The sequence below is a fragment of the Chiroxiphia lanceolata genome, chromosome 6, assembly GCF_009829145.1.
Source record: "Chiroxiphia lanceolata isolate bChiLan1 chromosome 6, bChiLan1.pri, whole genome shotgun sequence".
Lineage (NCBI taxonomy): Eukaryota > Metazoa > Chordata > Aves > Passeriformes > Pipridae > Chiroxiphia > Chiroxiphia lanceolata.
In genome coordinates this window covers 64,759,446-64,777,946 of record NC_045642.1, presented here as the reverse complement: position 1 = coordinate 64,777,946, position 18,501 = coordinate 64,759,446, and the positions used below count along the sequence as shown (strand labels likewise).

At 52.2% G+C, this 18,501-nt stretch overlaps 1 long non-coding RNA gene across 3 annotated transcripts in view; it reads left to right on the top strand.

The window, feature by feature from the left end:
- LOC116788766 overlaps positions 1-18,501 on the top strand; it is a 68,231-nt gene that overhangs the window by 10,846 nt on the left and 38,884 nt on the right. For all 3 annotated transcript variants that reach the window (XR_004357759.1, XR_004357760.1, XR_004357761.1), the window contains exon 3: positions 16,845-16,959. This is a non-coding gene — a long non-coding RNA (uncharacterized LOC116788766). The remainder of the gene's footprint in view (positions 1-16,844; positions 16,960-18,501) is intronic.

The following is an 18,501-nucleotide window of genomic DNA, read 5'->3' as shown; positions in this document are numbered from 1 at the left end:
TGTTTCCCAGTGTCTTTGAGAAAGGGAGCCTGGTGAGGGGTACAAGAGGGACCATCCCAAATTCCCTCCACACCAGCTCCTCTGAGTCCCTGCCTGCCCCAGCAACTCCAGGATGCAATTTGCTACCAGTAAGTACAGGAGCAGCAAGTCAGCCTTGGAAGTTTATTTATAGATCCCTGAGATGCACAGTTCTTGCATTCTATTAACAAGGGCAGGAACAGGAGGAATGTTTGATCCAGGGCTGCAGAAAATGCTGTGAATTTTTCCTGGAGGCTGCACTGGTTTAACCACTGACAAGTGATTAATGATTCACTCCCGGAGCTTCACTGCTGCCTTGTTTAATGCCTGTGTGGAGCACGTGTGCTTGACCACCTCCTGCTCATGGGATACAGGCATTTGGTCTTGTTTGTGACAATTAATCCAAGTGTTCAGCACCCCCAGAGTTGCCATGAGCTGTGAAACAGGGATTATCCATCTGGAGAACATGTGCTGACACAGCCAGTCCAGCGAGGGGACGAGGCCAGTGCTTCCTTCTTTCTTCTCCTGGTCTTCTCTTCCCATTTGCAATTGTTTGGCCACTGCTTTAGGTTCCAGGGCTGAAATGATCTCTTTGGGCTTCCTGTCACTGCTGGTCCTGGGGAGCATCCACCAGTGACCCCAGGAGAGAGTGGAATTGCTCGAATTGTTGCTCCCATGGTCAGCACTGTACTCAGCAGGGTCCTGCTAACTCTTCACCTGAGTTTTGTTAACTTTCTAAAGGGTTTTCCTTTTCTTTAATGTTCTTCCCACCACTTGTTCTGCTCTGTCACAGATCTCTTGTGTAGGTGTCACAGACTCATGGAATCGCTGAGGTTTGGAAGAGTCCCCCCCATGCCCGATGCCCCCCTTGTCCCCCAGCCCAGAGCACTGAGTGCCACAGCCAGGCCTCCTTTGCTCCAGGCTGAGCCCCCCCAGCTCCCTCAGCTGTTCCTGCTGCTCCAGCCCCTTCCCAGCTCCCTTCCCTTCCCTGCACACGCTCCAGCCCCTCTGTGTCTCTCTTGTCTGAGGGCCCAGGTTGATGTGCAGTGTGCTCCCTGCTGCATCCCCCTGTGTGGGCTGGGAGGAGGAGGATGCAGCCTGAGGAAGGCTGTGAGGTCCCTCCGGGTCACTGGGGCCGTGGCTCTGGAGCAGCTCGTGGGGGTTTGGAGAAGGGAGACACTCCAGTCACACCACGTGCACGGAGACTGGGCCTCTGAAAGCCATTAATCATGTGGCATTAAGGCAGTTAATCAAGTCTCAGGAACTGACAAAAGATTGTCCCTGAGGCTTTTTACCTTGAATATCTTTGGAAAATGGTAGTTTCAGTTTTCCACTTGGCTGCTCCTGCAGCACCTTCATTTCCTCCAGCAGAGCCCAAGGTCAGCCGTGAGTCGGCACACGCTGAGCTCGGAGCTGGGGCTGGCACCGGTGTCACCAGTGCCAGCAGGTATTCCAGCTCTTTCCTGGGGGAAAAGAGCAAGTCCTGCAGCCCTCAGGTCTTCTTCTCTGGAGCCTGCAATACTTCTTGGCCAAGTGCACCACAGGAGGCGTTTTGGGCAGTGTCAGCGCTGAGCTCCAGGCACAGGCTCCGGTCATGCTCTCGCTGCTGAAACACTAATTCAGTTCATCTTCTCTCATCACATAATTTATGTGTGATTAACTCCAGATTGAATGGCTCCAGATGCTGGCTCTGCCCTCTTGGTTGGCTGCTGCTTCCTGTCCCTCAGACCCAGTGGTGCCAATGGCCGTGCCCAGGGCTGCTCCCTGCAGGGAGTTTTGGCTGCCCTGCCTGCTGCTGAACTCTTTGGAAGGCTGAGAGTGGGGAGGTGTGGGACAGCCCTGAGACCTCACTTGGTGCAGCCTTCCCAACTCCAGGGCCTCTGGAATGTGTGTAACGGGAGCCCTGGGGTCACGTCCCAGCTCTGCAGTCACAGCACAGAGCTCACTGTCACTGCGGGGAAGGAACTGGAAATGTGGAAGTAAAGAATCAGTGGAATCCTCAGGATGTCACTGTCACCCCAAAGGCACTCGGGGTGATGCTGAGGTGTTTCCCTTCACAGGGATGTGAAGCTTCCCTGGAAAATCCCACTCTGGGATTTGGAGACCTGCGGACACCATGGACATGGAAATGGCTTCCCACTGCCAGAGGGCAGGGCTACATGGGATATTGGGAAGGAATTGCTGGCTGGGAGGGTGGGCAGGCCCTGGCACAGGTTGCCCAGAGAAGCTGTGGCTGCCCCTGGATCCCTGGAAGTGTCCAAGGCCAGGTTGGACGGGGCTTGGAGCAATGTGGGCTGGTGGGAGGTGTCCCTGCCATTTCCTCCATCCCGAATGGAACGAGGAGCAGCTGGTTTGTGTCCTCTCGCAGGACTGCACCGGAGCAGGGTTATTATCCCGTCATTCCTGTGTGGAACAGGGCTCAGGCCGTTTTCTCCATCCAGTTCTGCTGGTGGCAGTGCCAGCAGCCCCGCTCCAGGTGCCCCTTTCCTGGAAGGCGGGTGGAGCAGCCCAGGGTTTCCCATCGCTGCTCCCTGTAATTGCCGCCGGGAGCAGCAGGTGGCGGGCCCAGCCTGGATTTCATCCCTGCTCCCAGCCGCGGGAATAGCCGGGAACAGCGACACGGCAGCCTTGGAACACCTGTTTAAATCGTGTTTCCTGCCTTGCATGAGCACCGCAGGGGGGTTGGGATGAGCCGTGTTGGCTCCTCGTGCGGGTCCTGGTGCAAACGCTTTCCCCGGGCAGGATATGCCATGGAATAGACCTCCTGCTGAATTGACTTCCCAGCCATGGAATAGACCTCCTGCTGAATTGACTTCCCAGCCATGGAATAGACCTCCTGCTGAATAGACTTCCCAGCCTTTTCTGCCTGGGGAGGGAATGTTCCAGTGTTCATCCTGCAAAGGACTGGGATTTAGGATCAGCCCAGGCCGTGGGTGTTCTCCTTGGCTGGGTGTCCAAAGTGCAGCGTGGTGGGTTCTGACAGATGCTCTGCTCCATTCGTTTCACCTCATGCCTTGAAGTCTGTGGCAGGGGTTGGAATTCATAAACTCCCAGAATGGTTTGGGTTGGAAGAGACCTCAAAGCCCATCCAGTGCCACCCCTGCCATGGGCAGGGTCACCTTCCACTGGCCCAGGTTGCTCCAACCTGGCCTTGGACACTTCCAGGGATCCAGGGGCAGCCACAGCTTCTCTGGGCAACCTGGGCCAGGGCCTCCTCACCCTCGCAGCCAAGAATTCTTTCTCTGTATGTGCTTCCCAGGAGAAACAGTGACTGGAAATTTGTCCCCAAATCACCCTCCTCTGGAGCAGCAGGAGCAGCTGAGGGAGCTGGGGGGGCTCAGCCTGGAGCAAAGGAGGCTCAGGGGGGACCTTCTGGCTCTGCAACCCCCTGACAGGAGGGGGGAGCCGGGGGGGGTCGGGCTCTGCTGCCAGGGAACAAGGGACAGGAGGAGAGGGAACGGCCTCCAGCTGTGCCAGGGGAGGCTCAGGTGGGACAGGAGGAGGAATTTCCCCCTGGAAAGGGTGGTGAGGCCTTGTCAGGGGCTGCCCAGGGAGGTTTGGAGTGCCCACCCCAGAGGGATTTCAAAGCCCTGTGGATGTGGCACTTGGGGACATCTGTCAGGGCAGCCTAAAGCCTGAGTGAGTGCAGGCTCAGTCCCAGAGGCCAAACCCACGCTGGTTTTTAGCACACAGTGTTTTTGTCTGTGCTGTGGCTCTGGGGAGCAGGAGGTGCAGCAGGAGGTGCAGCCTGCACTGCTCCTCACCAGAATGCCTTCCTCCCACCCCTCCCCTCAGCCCTGAGAGCAGAGCAGCACAGCAGCAGGAGGAACGGACCAGGGAGCCATTTGGAAGGATTTTAAACCCTGGTTTCACATCAGTCTGCAGTGTCCTCACTCCATTAATATTCCAGGAGAGGAATGTAACACAGCCATCTCCTGATTACGCTGCTGATTACGGGGCATCATTATCTGTCCCTCTCGGAGCTCTCAGCCAGCTCTGGGCTTTGAAGCTGCACACAAATAATGAAGGTGCAGAGCAGAGAGCACCTTCTCTCTCTGTATCTCCAGGTAAAATCCCTGCTTTGATTTATCACCTCCCCTAAGAAAAGCAGGACATAAATTACGGAGCGTTGCCGAGTCTCTCAGCTCTCACAGACAAGGCTATTTGCTAAATAGTCTATTTGAAGGTCTTTTTGATGCTGCCAAACATCCTGGCAGAGTTTACCTGGAAACAGGGGTTCTTGAGGAGTTTCACTATTAAAATATAAAGGAGTTTCTTTTCTTGCTCAGGAGATGTGTCCAAAGTGGAAAACCCAGTCCATGGTTTTCATCTGTAGCCATGGGATCATCCTCAGTGGGTACAGATTGAAAGAGGTGTGTTAAAAGCACTGGTTCTTCTCAGTTGCCTTGATTTAGGGAGAGATCCAGCCACGGGATTTCTGGAGAGGTCTGTCCCTGGGTTCAGTGTCAGCCTGCAGGACAGACAGACAAAGAACAAAGAGAGCTAAAAGTAAATTTGGAGCACGTGTTGTCCTTCGTGTGCAAGGGACCTAAAGCTGGACAGAGCCCTCAGTGGTTGAGGAACACTTGTGTGGAGCTGCTGGAACTGCTGCAGCCCAAGAGAGCCCCATGGACTCGTGTGTGTCCACGTGGGCTGTATGATCAGGGCACTGGAATGAGCCATTCCCCTCTTTGAGGGGGCTGCAGTGATGTCCTTCTGAAGCCCACAGTTGTATTTGCACTGTTTATCTTGCTTGTCCTCTGGGTCCCTTGAGCTCCACATTCTCTCGTGGTCACTGTGCCCAAGGCTGTGTCACCCAGCAACTGTCCTGTGGTGAGCAGCAGGTCCCACAGCACCTCCCCTGCTCATCCCATCAGTCACTGGCAGAAATGTCTTTAATGCCTACTGGGAATGCCCTGCAGCACTTGCATCAGCCATGGAGAGGCCCTGGCACAGGCTGCCCAGAGAAGCTGTGGCTGCCCCTGGATCCCTGGAAGTGTCCAAGGCCAGGTTGAACAAGGTTTGGAGCAACCTGGGCTGGTGGAAGGTGTCCCTGCCCATGGCAGTGGAACAAGAGGGTCTTTAAGGTCTCTTCCAACCCAACCCACTCTGGGATTCTGTTCCATGACAGTACCCATCTGTCAGCACTGAGGTGGTTAAAGCCACCCATGAGCCCAGGGCCCATTTCCCCTTTTCCCTAAAGACTGGGAATTGCTACCATTGGAATTCCCTTGCAATCCCTTGTAAGCCCAGTCCCTCTCTGAGGAGCTCCTGCTCTCCCATTTTCTCCCCAGCCTGTCCTTCTGCAGCGTGCCCTGCTCCATGGAATACTGGGCTCTTACTTGGTCATAAATTGAAGTATTTTTTGTTCAAATCCTTTTGCCACTTGTCACAATTCCCTGGAATTCTCAGTCTGTTTGCCCAAGCTGCTCACAGACCGCCCCGGGTCGGTCCCTGCTGTGCCTGCCATGCCTGGGGTGCTTCTCCTCACCCCGGCTGTTCAGGGAACAGCCAAACAATAGCAGCTGCAGGGATGTGCAGAGGCACACTCAGCTGTCCCTGGTCATGGATAACTGCTCTCTCACTGGGACGTTCTGGCTTCCTACCTCTGCTTTGTTCCATCCATGTTTCCCTGGCTCGCTCGGAAATGTCAGGCCAAAGAGCCTCAGAAGGATTATTAAAGTCAGAATAAATGACATTTACTGTCTGGTGCTTTCCCAAAGCCTGTTAGCCAGGCACAGGGAACATGAGGGATTTTAAATCCTGCCTGCCTGTTCCTTTCCCTTTTTTCTGCCGTGTCTCTTCCAAGAATAAATCCCCTTGGAGTTTTGCTGGGATAAATAATTACTGAGTTAATGTGATCATTACCTGCAGTGCTGGGCACAGTGCCCTGTGGGCAGGGAGGGCTCAACTCACACAGTGAGCTCTGCTCTGGAACAAACCCTGGGCACCCAGGAGGGACAGGGACAGCACTGGGAGAACTGGGAGCCTCACACCAAGAGCAGCCCAAGGATTACTGCAGTCGTGGCAAGTGTTTCCTTGGATGTGATTTCCCCAAAGCTTTCAGCTCTCCCGTGGCAGTTTGTCTCTAATTGCAGAAATAACGAAATGCCTTTGAGCATATTTATTCACTTGAGTTTTATTTTAGTTACTCATTACACCAGCGTTAATAACAGCCTGGAGGGCAGGAGCAGGATTGCATTTGAGCCACAGAGAGCCAGAGACAGGCTGGTTTAAAATTTTGCTTAATGGGCTGTTACATCCTCGGAAGAGTTTTCCTTTCCTGCCATTTTTATTTCCCCTTTTGCCACTTGATGTCTCAAAACCAGAAATAAAAGGCAACTGAGTTATCAAATGCCATAAGTACCAGGTTTGGTGAAAATCAGCCCTTCAGGGAAATTGCTTTTATTGCCAGTGAAATATGAAATCTGATGTTATTTGCTGTGGAAGGGGAGCTTTGTTAGCACGCTGTGGACTGGTTTCTCACGGAAACTAAAGGTTGGGTTTGGCTGCTCAGAAGCTGTTCAGAGATGGAAGAGAGAGAAAGGACTGGCTGGATACCCAGGACAGGGAAAGTGATGATGGAATTGCTGGTTTATGCCAGAAATCATTCTTAGATCCCCCCAGCCCTCATAGTCGTGATGACTCCTGTGTGTTACTGAGGGTCCTCAGTCCCTGGAATCAACCCTTGTTCCTGCTCCAGCCAGCACAGGGGAAACCCAGGATTATCCCAGTAGGTGCCCTGCCTTGCTTCTTCTTGTGCCATAAAATACGGATCCATCTGGGCAATTTGTCCTTCCCAAACCCAAAGGAGGCCGGAAGGGAGTTGCTGTGTCTGCTTTTGTTTCTGTCTCGTGGTGGAGGGAGGGAGATGAAGACAGAGCGGTCCCTGTTCTGAGGTGTGTTTCCCAGGAAAGGTGCCCTGTAGAATGCCAGGGGCTCACTGGGATGGCTCAGTCCCCCATGCCCAAGGTGGGTGTTGGGCTCCGATGCCAGGCTGTGCGATCCATCGTGCTGCTCCGCCCCCTGAGCTGACACCCAGAGGCTTTGGCACGAGGGGAACTGCCCAAGGATGCTCCTCTGGGATCTGTAAATCACATCCAGACCCCCTGGGGTACATCCTGCCCCCCTGGCACCCAGCTGAGCTGGGCCTGCTTAAGACAGTCCTGGCACCCCTTTGGGCAGGACGGGGCCCTGCTGGGATTGAAACCCGAGCGTCGTTTGCTCGGTGAGTTACGATGGTGAGAACGGGGCTGTTCATCTCCCTGCAAAGCTCCAGGGCTTATTTATTCCTCCAGCATTTGTCAGAGGGAGATTTCAGACTCGTTCGAGCAGACCTGTAATTTATTTGTGGCAGTGCAGATATTCTGGAGGTTTTAATTCCTGTGCAGATTGAACAGAGGAGGAGCCCCATTTATCAGGGTCACACGAGGGGTGATGCCATCCTGGGTTAAATATCACCCTGAGGTGAACCTGGTTTAAGGCACAAGGGCAGCAGAGGCAACTGCTGCTTGTTCCTGTTGTCCTCAAGCATTTGGAATGGGGTGGTTTTTCCACAGAGTGAAGTCACGAGTTGCTTTGAAAACAGACAGATGAATAAAGATTCCCATTTGAAACTGTCTCCAGTTAAAAGCACTTTTCTGAAGTGTATTGGTGAGGATAAGAAGCCTTTTCCTGCAGTTTAATACTGTTTTTTATTCCTGCTGTACAATAATGATTCCCCCCTGGGATATCTCTGGAGAGGTGATGGGAATAAATGACCTCAGAGGCTATAGCTGAAGCCACTCCATGTTTACAGGTGGGGGCAGATCCTTGGCACTTGCTCACTCAGAATCATTACTGAGAATTATCCTCTTTCAAGTTTGCCAACTCTTCCTCCAGCCCAAAAATGAACTGCAACAGTCAGTCCATCCCTGAGCTCTTCCCTTTGAAAACCCTCCCACTGCTGTTCCAGTGAGACAAGAGGCTCTTGGAGCATCAGAGTAACAGACTCATTTTATATCCAGCCTTCTTTGAGTTGAAATCTGCAAACTCTGTGTAAAACTCCATTTTCTGTTGGTTTGCTGGGGCAGGAAACCCTGTCAGTTTGTCCCTCCCCAGGGGTGACACAGCAAAGCAGGGTCTGGCAAAGGGGAAGCTGCAACTTGACTCTCCAGCCCTGGGAACATTTCTTCTTGTGTCCTTCTGCTGAGAAGGGCTGGGAGAAGATCTGCTTGATCCCCCCAGTGCTGGTCCAGGGTGATCCTAAAGAACCCTTGGAGATGGGGATGAGATCCCACCTTACCCCCCCAAACCTGCCGTGTCCCCTCGTGGCTCGGTGCTCTCTCTGTGCCACAAACAGAAAGGTTTTATGTGTCCTTTAAAAATGAAGTTGTTCTGGAGGGGCTCAGCCTTGGCAAAGATCTCTGAGCCTTCCAGGACATCCTTGCTGTTGATTCCATGAGGGACTTGGTGCCATCCTCCTCCTCTTGCAGGGTCAGGCTGGGATAACATCCTCCCCCCATGGATAAATCAGGATGGCTGAGAGTCTCCAAAGAGAATTCCCTGCTTACATGGCAGTGGTTCTGTGAAAGCAGGGGAACAGACAGCAGCACTCAGTAAAGATTTAGTGCCTGACAATTTTTCTGTCTTTCAAGTGGTCATTTTTCACTTCAGGTGAAGCAAAACTGGGGCTGAGTGACATTTCTCTAATGCAATTAATTATTTATGTTTTTCTGCAAGCAGCAATCAGGGGGAGCAGCTCTGCAGTGAAATTTATCTCTCAATTGATTTTTAAAAGCAAACCCTACAGTGGGTGCAGGGGCTGTGCCAGCCCCAAGTGGGGGCTCCCCGGGCACTGAACACCCCCCTGTCCCACAGGGACCCCTGGGCTCCATCACCCCAGAGAGGAGCCAGGTGGGACCACCCTGCGTGGATGGACTGCTGGGTCCTTGCAGGGCTGATTCCAGGAACCCAGACACCAAAAACTGTCATCAAATCCCAGACTGGTTTGGGTTGGGAGGGACCTCAAAGCCCATCCAGTGTCACCCCTGCCATGGGCAGGGACACCTTCCACCGGCCCAGGTTGCTCCAACCTGGCCTTGGACACTTCCAGGGATCCAGGGGCAGCTACAGCTTCTCTGGGAATTCTATTCCAGGGCCTCCCCACCCTCCCAGCCAGCAATTCCTTCCCAATATCCCATCTCTCCCTGCCCTCTGGCACTGGGAAGCCATTCCCTGTGTCCTGTCCCTCCATCTCTTCTCCACAGTCTCTCTCCATGTTTCCTGTAGCCCCTTCAGGTCCTGGAAGGCCACAATCAGGTCACCCCAAAGCTTCTCTTCTCCAGGCTGAACAATCCCAGCTCTCCCACCTTTCCTCCCAGCAGAGCTGCTCCATCCCTCTGATCATCTTGGTGCCTCCCTGGACTCTCTCCAGCAGCTCCATGTCCTCCCTGTGCTGGGTTCCTTAAGTTCATTACAAAATAATCCCAGCCTTTGGCAGGATAAATTTTCATTTCCATAGTTGAATTTGATGGGCCACTTGCACGTCTGGAGTTGAAGAAATACCATTTCTCCTCCCAGGTCACATGTTCTGCTCCCTTGGTTGTGTCTTTAACTCGTGGACTACAAGGATTTAACAGGCTGTCCAGAGAGGGGGGAATATCCTCCCTGGGGATATTCCAGAGCCCTCTGGCCACAATCCCTGTGCTCTGGGGTGGCCCTGCTGGAGCAGGGAGGTGGCAGCAGATGGGACACTGTGGGCCCTTCCAGCCTGACCCATTCCATGGTTCTGTAGGAGCTCTGGGGCTGGGCTGAAGCAGAGGGGAGGATTTGGGAGCGAGGTGATAAATCCTGACTCGGCAGCATTTCCAGTTGTGCAGGCAGTGCTGCAGCTGGGTTAGGTTTCAAACAGAGGCAATGCTGAAGGAAGGCTTAAACCCCCTGAAAGCCTAAAAGCACACACAAAAAAAGTTACATTTCTTGTGACACGAAGTCCCCCCAGCAGGCTGAGCACCTGTAAAATTCCCTTAGTTCTGGTGTTTCCACTGCCTTGCTCTGTTTCCCCCTTGTGCTTCTTTAATCTATGAGCACATTTAGAGTCATCACATTCCCTGCTGGTCTCCAGGATTTTAGGGATGTGAGGATCTCCCTCCTGCTGCCTGCCAGCCAGTTCTGGGAGCAGGAATTCTGCCACAGTGCTGTTCTGATCCTCATTGTCTGCACTGCTCTAAGGAAGGGTGAGCTCTCCTGTTTAACTGTTCTCTGGAACGGGCACAGCTCGTTCCTGTTCTCCCTGGACACAGTGATGCTGTAGCAAAGCCCACCTGGAGAACTGTGGAGGGGATAATTCCTTTTATTCCCTGAAAACGCCCTGAGCCACAATCCCAGCACAGATCCCCTGCTCCCACCATGAGCCAGGGTTTGGGTTTTTCTTTTCCCTTGTTTAAACATTTAAACACAGGCACTAAATCCCTTCCAATAAAAACTGCTGGGTTTTGGTTTTTATCTGAACTCAGTGTTGGCAGGATTAGGAGCAGGAGGAATTGCTTCCCTAAATATCTCAGAGGTTCTTCACTCACAGCCCGATTCCATCTGCATGGAGCTCTCCATTAGGGATGGAAAGCCCTGGAATTCAGTGAGTGGAGCAGGGCAGGTGTCAGGGACCAGGGGACATCTCCCCTCCCATTTCAGAGCCCAGCACTTGATTTTCAGATTCTCTTCCACATATGAGGGCTGAGTTTCCTGGGATAACATTGGTAAAACAGAAGGATCTCTTGAGGGCCAAGACACGGAGGGGCTGGAGCGTGTGCAGGGAAGGGAAGGGAGCTGGGAAGGGGCTGGAGCAGCAGGAGCGGCTGAGGGAGCTGGGGGGGCTCATCCTGGAGCAAAGGAGGCTCAGGGGGGACCTTCTGGCTCTGCAACCCCCTGACAGGAGGGGGGAGCCGGGGGGGGGTCGGGCTCTGCTGCCAGGGAACAAGGGACAGGAGGAGAGGGAACGGCCTCCAGCTGTGCCAGGGGAGGGTCAGGTGGGACAGGAGGAGGAATTTCCCCCTGGAAAGGGTGGTGAGGCCTTGGCAGGGGCTGCCCAGGGAGGTTTGGAGTGCCCAGCCCTGGAGGTGTCCCAGGAAGGCCTGGCCGTGGCACTCAGTGCTCTGGGCTGGGGGACAAGGTGGGCATCAGGCACAGGGGGGATCCATGGGCTGGGAGGGCTTTTCCTGTGCCTAGTCTGTCTCTTGCCTGGGATTGTGATCCATGTGTTTCTCCCTGACTGCCTTTTCCTCCCCCATCTAACAACCTGCATCAGCTTTTATTCCATCACCATAACACACACGTCCTGTTCTGCCTTTAAAACTTTCCAGACAATCACTTTAGGATGTCAAATTGGCAAAGGAGAGCCAATCTCCCCCTGGATTTTGATGTGTAATGTGCCCCTCTGTGGCTCAGCCTGGAATGCTGCATATGGAACCCTCAGGTTGGATAATCACTGTTGTTGTTGCGAGTGGCCCCCGGAGAACCCAAACAACAGAAGTGGGCAATTACCTGATTTTAAATGTAATTAAAAAATGATCCTCACAGGGACAGAAGTTTTCATGTGATCACAGGATTCATTTCAATAAAAGCTCCTGGCACTTCACTCTGAGGAGTGATGGGTGTTTGCAGCCTCCAGTGAGAGAGAGCTGAATTGCAGGGTGATTCCATGGCCTGGAATTAAGGAGGAAAGGCTGGGAGAGCTGGGGGGGTTCCCCTGGAGAAGAGAAGGCTCCAGGGAGAGCTGAGAGCCCCTTGCAGGGCCTAAAGGGGCTCCAGGAGAGCTGGAGAGGGACTGGGGACAAGGCATGGAGGGACAGGACACAGGGAATGGCTTCCCAGTGCCAAAGGGCAGGGTCAGATGGGATATTGGGAAGGAATTTCTGGCTGGGAGGGTGGGGAGGCCCTGGCCCAGGTTGCCCAGAGAAGCTGTGGCTGCCCCATCCCCGTGGATGCCGTGGGAGGGATCAGCTCAGACGTGGCTGTTCTGCTCTCTGAGCCCATGTGAAGCTTTCACAATTATTTTGTTCAGAAGCAAAGCTCCTTTCAGAGTTTATTCTGTCACGTGGAGCCAGTTAATGCCACGAGAGTGAGTTTAATTATCCCCCTGTTAAATTGCAGCAGAGTTGAGAGGTGCTGCTCTCTCATCCTCCCAGCCCCGGCTCTGCCCTGCATCCGTGTGACAGCGGGAAGGAGAGGCTGGGAATCACTTCTTTTGTGTCCACCGAGCTTAAATGAACCCAAAATTAACATGATGGGCATATCAGGGCTGCAGATTAATGGCCTCAGCAGCTTAAATGACAAATCTGTAAGTGAGTTAAATATAATCCAGGTTCCTTTTGCCTCTGCCCTCGGAGCCTGGTATTTTCCATCGTCTCAGGCACAGTGATTCCTGCAGCACTTAATGGAGCTGGAAGCACAAGCACAACAAAGGTGGATACCCCGGCAACCATGCTAAGTGAGGGAGTGGATAATGGGGTGGTTAATGCTGTTAAATACCTGGGGCTCAGGGCTGACAGGTCGATTGCCTTTGCCAATATAAAGTTTTAAGTGGTTGCAGGGCCTGACTGTTGGAAGCTTTCCCTGGAAATAACCCACCGACTGGGTAAATGGCACTGGAACAAACTGGGCTGGTGACTTAGTGCCCCTTCTGGTGTGTTGCTTTTTTTGGAAGGCTCTATTTCAAAACGTTCCACGTGTTCTCAGGACTCTCTGTTCTGCTGGAGTTTGGGATGAGGGTCCAGAAGTGGAACGAGGAGGAGAGTGCCCAGAGCCCTGGAGCCTCACTGGCTGCCAGGAGGGGGTTGGGACAGCCTGGCTGGGGACAGACTCACCTCTGGCTGCAGCTGCTTTGGGGGCTGGACGAGGTGACCTCTTGCAGCCCATCCCTGGCATTATTTTCCTTGGAATCACAGACTAGTTTGGGTAGGAAGGCACCTTAAAGTCCTTGGGGTGGGACTGGATGGGCTTTAAGGTGCCTCCCAACCCAAACCATCCTGGGATTCTGTGAAACAACCCCCCTGCAATTGCTGAGGGTGCAAATGTGGGAAGCTGGGGTTCAGCAGAGCTCTTGGAACAGCTTAAGCTGGGCTGAGTGGTGGTTTAAGTGCTTTGCTGGGCTGGGTGTCCCAAAGTCTGGGCTCGGGGAGACTCTGGCTGTAGGAAAGCTGATTGAGGAGCACTTACAAACGTGTCAGACCCTTCCAGCTGTTCCAGCAGCTCCATTCTGTGAAAAATGTCAAGAAATCTGCTCAGCCCTTGGTTAGTTTGTCACTGTGCTCGGAGGGGGAAGTGAGATGGGAAGTGAAACCAAGCAGCTCCATTTCCAGCTCCTCGTGCAAAATCTAATTAAGGGGTGTGATCCTGAGGCGTGGAGTTTATTGAGCACTCGGTTAACTATTCAATTAGTCTGTGTGTTTGGGATAATTCCAGTTCATGTGAGGATCAATTACTTGATTTAGAAGAAAATAAAGCATAAAACTTTAATTCCAAGAGTGGTAGAAGGTCAGTAATTATCACAGATGTATTTTGGTGCCATAATCATTACCCGTATTCTCCCAATTAGATAAATACTGCCCAGGCAGGCAGTGAGGGGGGAGCCAACTGTGTCACCTCAGAGAGGGATCAGAAACTTCCAAAACTGAAGGGTTTCTTTAAGGAAAAGGGCTCAATGATTTTGTTGGGCGCTTTTTTTTTTTTCTCTCAAGGAAAATATTGAACTGAAGGGCAGGAGAGATTTGGGAAATAATCCCCTTCTCCACAGGAGCTATTCCAGTGCTTCCTGTGTCCCAGCAAATCCCTGGGGATTAAAACCCCATCACTGTGTCAAACTTCCTTCAGGGCTTGGGCAGGAGGGATGGCTGTGACAGGTGCAATCCAGAGCTCTCCAGGGCTCCATCACACTGGGATGTTCCTCAGAGCCCCAGGATACCAGTGGCTAAATTAGCTCTAAACAGCTCCTTGTTCTGCTGCTGTGGAGTTTATTCCTGGCTGGGAGGGTGGGCAGGCCCTGGCACAAGTTCCCAGAGAAACTGTGGCTGCCCCTGGATCCCTTGAAGTGTCCAAGGCCAGGCTGGAGCAACCTGGGCCAGTGGAAGGTGTCCCTGGCCATGGCTGGGGTGGAATGGGATGAGCTTTCAGGTCTGTCCCAGGTAATCTCTCAAGCCTCACATGGCCTCTCTTTGTCAGGAGATGAGGAAGCAGATGGATTTCCAGTCTGGATCCAGTCTGATTCTGCTCCTCCCACACAAAATGATCTTGCAGCTCATCAAGGTCTCTGAGCTGATACTGAACCCAGAACCCACCAGTTTGAGGTAATCCCTTGATTAAATCTGATTACATTATCTCAGAGATCCCACAGCCCTGAATTCCTCTTGAGGGCTGGAACCCAGAAGTTGTGCTCCCCTGCTCTTCTCTTGAAGGTCAGTGACACATCAGCGAGTTGCTCTTCTGAAAATAGGCTTTAATTTCCCCCTTCAGCCCTTTGATTGGTTTGACATTTCACGGGGTGGGAGGTAATTGGGAGGTTTATTATACATTTCTGTGGAGCACAAGATGAGAACATTTAAATATCTCGTGTGGAAGGAGCAGCAAACGGAGACAGAACCTCCTTCCTGCTGAACAGGGCTGGGAGTGACTGACAGCCCTGGAGTCAGCAAAGGAGACACGGAATCAGGATACAGGGAGACTTTTCCCCCTCTTGACTGTGGTTTGCTGTCAGTCACTCGTTGCTCCTTCTGATTTGAGGCTGGGCAGAGGTGCTGGGCTCTCTCAGAATCCCTCCATCCTGCACAGCTTCTGTGACTCGGGGATTTTATTGGTTTGTTTTGATCCCACTCTTAAAAGCAATCCCTGACAAACACCTTCCTGTGACATCCTAAACTTCTGAATATCCATAAATCATTGAGGGTTCGGAAGGGAAACAGGAGAAGCTCCGTTTCACAACCCCTCTCTGCAGGGGTTATGAACCCGTTTCAATAATGTCATTGGATGGGGTTAAAACTCCTGTTATAATTACAGCTGGATGGGAGAAAACCCTGAAGATCTTTCCTTGAGCTTCAACAAATCACCCTCAGGGCAGGGGGTTGGAATGAGATGATCTTTAAGGTCCCTTCCACCCCAAACCATTGTGGGATTCTATGACAGGGTAGAATTTATACTTTTTCCTTGGCTATCAGGAGCTTCCTAAGAAAAGTGACTGCTCTGCTGGAGGAGGTACTTCCTGGTGCTGCCTGAGGTGGGGCTTTACTTACATAGAATTCAAAATCATCAATGGAGGATCACGCTTGGGGAACTCTCCTGCCTTCCCTCTCTTGGAATTCATCTGCCAAGGAAATACATGGAGAGGAAAAGAGAGTCCTGCAGCAGGTCCCAGGCAAAGGTGGCTCGTTGTTGGGTGCAAAGCCACAGCTAAAGCTTCAGCAGCTCCTTTTTTCCTCTTCTTTGGTGCAGTTGTCCTGACAGCCCAGTCAGTGCATCAGAGAGGCACAGATCCCAAGGAATGACCCCCAGGTCACTTGGACACCTCTTGTTTCAGCAGTTCCCAGGAGGGTTTGGGTTAGAAGGGACCTCAAAGCCCATCCAGTGCCACCCCTGCCATGGGCAAGGACACCTTCCACCAGCCCAGGTTGCTCCAACCTGGCCTTGGACACTCCCAGGGATCCAGGGGCAGCCACAGCTTCTCTGGACAACCCGTTCATTTCTGAATAATTTCCCCAAACCAAGGTGCAGTTTTACAGTCCTGAGCACAGCTTGGACATCTTAAAGAAGAAACCCCCCCCAGCCCCATGACAGTGTCCCCCACGTGCTGCATTTCCCACCTCGGGGTTGCTGCAGAGCCCACGGTGGGTCCTGCCCCACACACTGCTCCTGCCCTCAGGGGTGATTAATTAACCACTGGGCTGTCCTGGGTAATGAGGGCAGCTTTTAGAGTTACCTCGTGCTCCCAGAGGTGCAAACAGAGCTTCCTTCCTGCAGAGCTCAGCCCGTGGGCGGAATGGATGATCTGGGGTGGGATTTGGGATTTGGAGGTCGAGTGCTGCCAAGTGATGTGGGATTGCTCCAGCTCCAACCTGACCCCACCCCTGACCTTGGCTGCAGCATCTTTTATTCATGGCTGATGTATCTGGGAGTGACAGTGGAGGGTAACACAGCAGAGGTCCTGGGGAGAGGCTGGGAACTGAGACTGGGGTTGACAGCCAGCTCCAGTTGGAGCTGTGTGTGCCAGGAGAGCCCTGAGCCCTCTGCAGGATCCTGAACTTGTGACCCCTGGGGTTGTTTGCTGGGCAGCTGCTGAGGAAGGTTGGATTTGGTGTGTCTGGAGGGTGATCTAACACTGGCTCAGCACTGGGTCTGGCTGGTGAAGGCACCTGCACCAGGAGAGAGTCTGTGCTGACCTGGAGCACTGGGAATGTCATTGTCAGGCAGAGAAAATGCCTCTTGTAGAGTCAGGAGAGAAGATTATAGGAGATGGCATCAGCAGCCTCAAGTAATTGTTGTTTGGTAGATATTTGCCTTTAGAATGTAATGTAAGAGTTTCTGTTTCAAATAAGCTTCTTGTATGACAAGAGGTGTGTAGGGAAGTTATTACTCTCCTTAAACATTTCCATTGTGGCCTCTGAGCAGGAAAGAGAATGGAAAAAGAGAAAAATAAAACTGTTCTCAGATGTGAAATGTGGAGTTTATTGATTGTTGTTGTTACTATATTATTGTATTTTATATTATAATATTATTATATGATTGAGTGTTACTACTGAGTGTTATTGTATGTGGAGTTTATTCAGTGCAAACTGACCTGGGAATCTGTTGATCCTTCCCAGGTGCTGCTCCAGTGATCACAGCCCAACAGAAAAGTCCCTTTGCTGTGGATGGCTTGGCCTTGCTCTGCAGAGGAATGCCATGGAGTCAGCTTCCTGATTTTTCACACCTGAACAGGTAAGGGGTGTTTCTATAACCAGAACTGAAATCCTTCTTCTTTAACTAAATTCAATTATGGAAGGGCTGGAGGTACCAAGAGTCCTCATCTGACATCCTTGGAACTGGGAGTCCCCTCCAGCACCCAGCAGCTGCCTTGCCCTGCTTTGCCTGGGGTGCAGGACCCTCAGAGGGGTTGTGGAATATCCTAAAACCTCCTCTACAAGGTCCTCCTTCCTCTGGTGGCTCCTCCTTTTTCCACGACTCGCTGTGTGGGACACAGGAGTTCAGCTGTTGGGCTTGAGATCTTGTTTTATTTAGTGTTACTTGAGAGGCTTTTCAGGTGCTCTGTAACAGTCTCAAACCATTGAAGTCAACCCCCCAAAAGCCTTTGATAGCCCAGGCTGGAGATGCTGATGAGTTACAGTGAGGAATTGTGTGGGATTTGAGTGTTCCTGGTGTTCACACCATTCCAGACACAAGCACAGCCACAGCCAAGATTTATTTCCACAGCCTCAATGGCACAGTGAAGTGTCCCTTCACCACCCTGGAGTTTATTTTATTGGAGGGTTTCCATGGTGCCAGGAAGCTCCTTCCCTCCCCATTCCTGTGCACCTCAGCTGTGCTGCTTCCTCCTGGGATTCTGGCTCTACCTGACTCGTGCAGGCAGCAGATTTGCTGTCAGGGACTTGGTTTTTCCACCAGCACTGGCTGGTTCACACTCCTGGCACTCTGGGAATGCTCATGAAATCCCACTGAAGGCCAAAACAGCCTCCAGGGCTGGTGCTGAGCCTGGAGGGCACTGGGCAGAGGCTTCAAGTACCTCACACCTCAATGTTTGCTTTGTCCTCTGTGGGTGGAACTGGGCTTTAAGGTCCCTCCCAGCCCAAACCATCCCGGGATTCCATGATCTGTGGTTACAGCTTTAACAGGTTTTAGGGATGTCTGGCCAGCAGGTTCCTTTGGCTGATGAGGTGAAGACACCAAAGAGTTACCTCATGAATATGCTGCTGGCAGGAGATCCTTCAAAGGAAGGGAGAGAATCTGTCCTGGGGAAATCAATGTCCCCTTGTCCTGAAAATGCCTCTCTCTTGTTCTCCCGTGAGTCCCCACAAAACCAGCTCTGCAGCTGGTGCTCTTTTCGTGGTCTGTGACATGAATTAATCCTAATACATGTGGCCTTGGTGTTTTGCACCTCCAGTCCCCACATCCAGAGGTTTAGTTGTGGCTTCTGCCTGTGGTTTCAGTGACTGGTTAAAAACATTCATGGCAAAGGATTCTTGGGGAAGATCCAATCCTGACTAACCATGTGTCTTTAGAGACATCAAAGAGGAAACACTGCTCACTTTAATGGAGAAACACCAGCTTTATTCTGACCCTGGTGGCTCTGTCACTGTTTCAGGGCTTTTTGATTGAAAAATACATATATTCTGTCTCAGCACTAAAAAGGTTTCACTTGCTTTCCTGGGAAGTTTTTCTTCTTAACACGACTTTCTGGAGAATTTGACAGCTGAAGATTTTTTGGAAGCAAATTCCAACCCTTGTGCTGTCTTGCTGGGAATA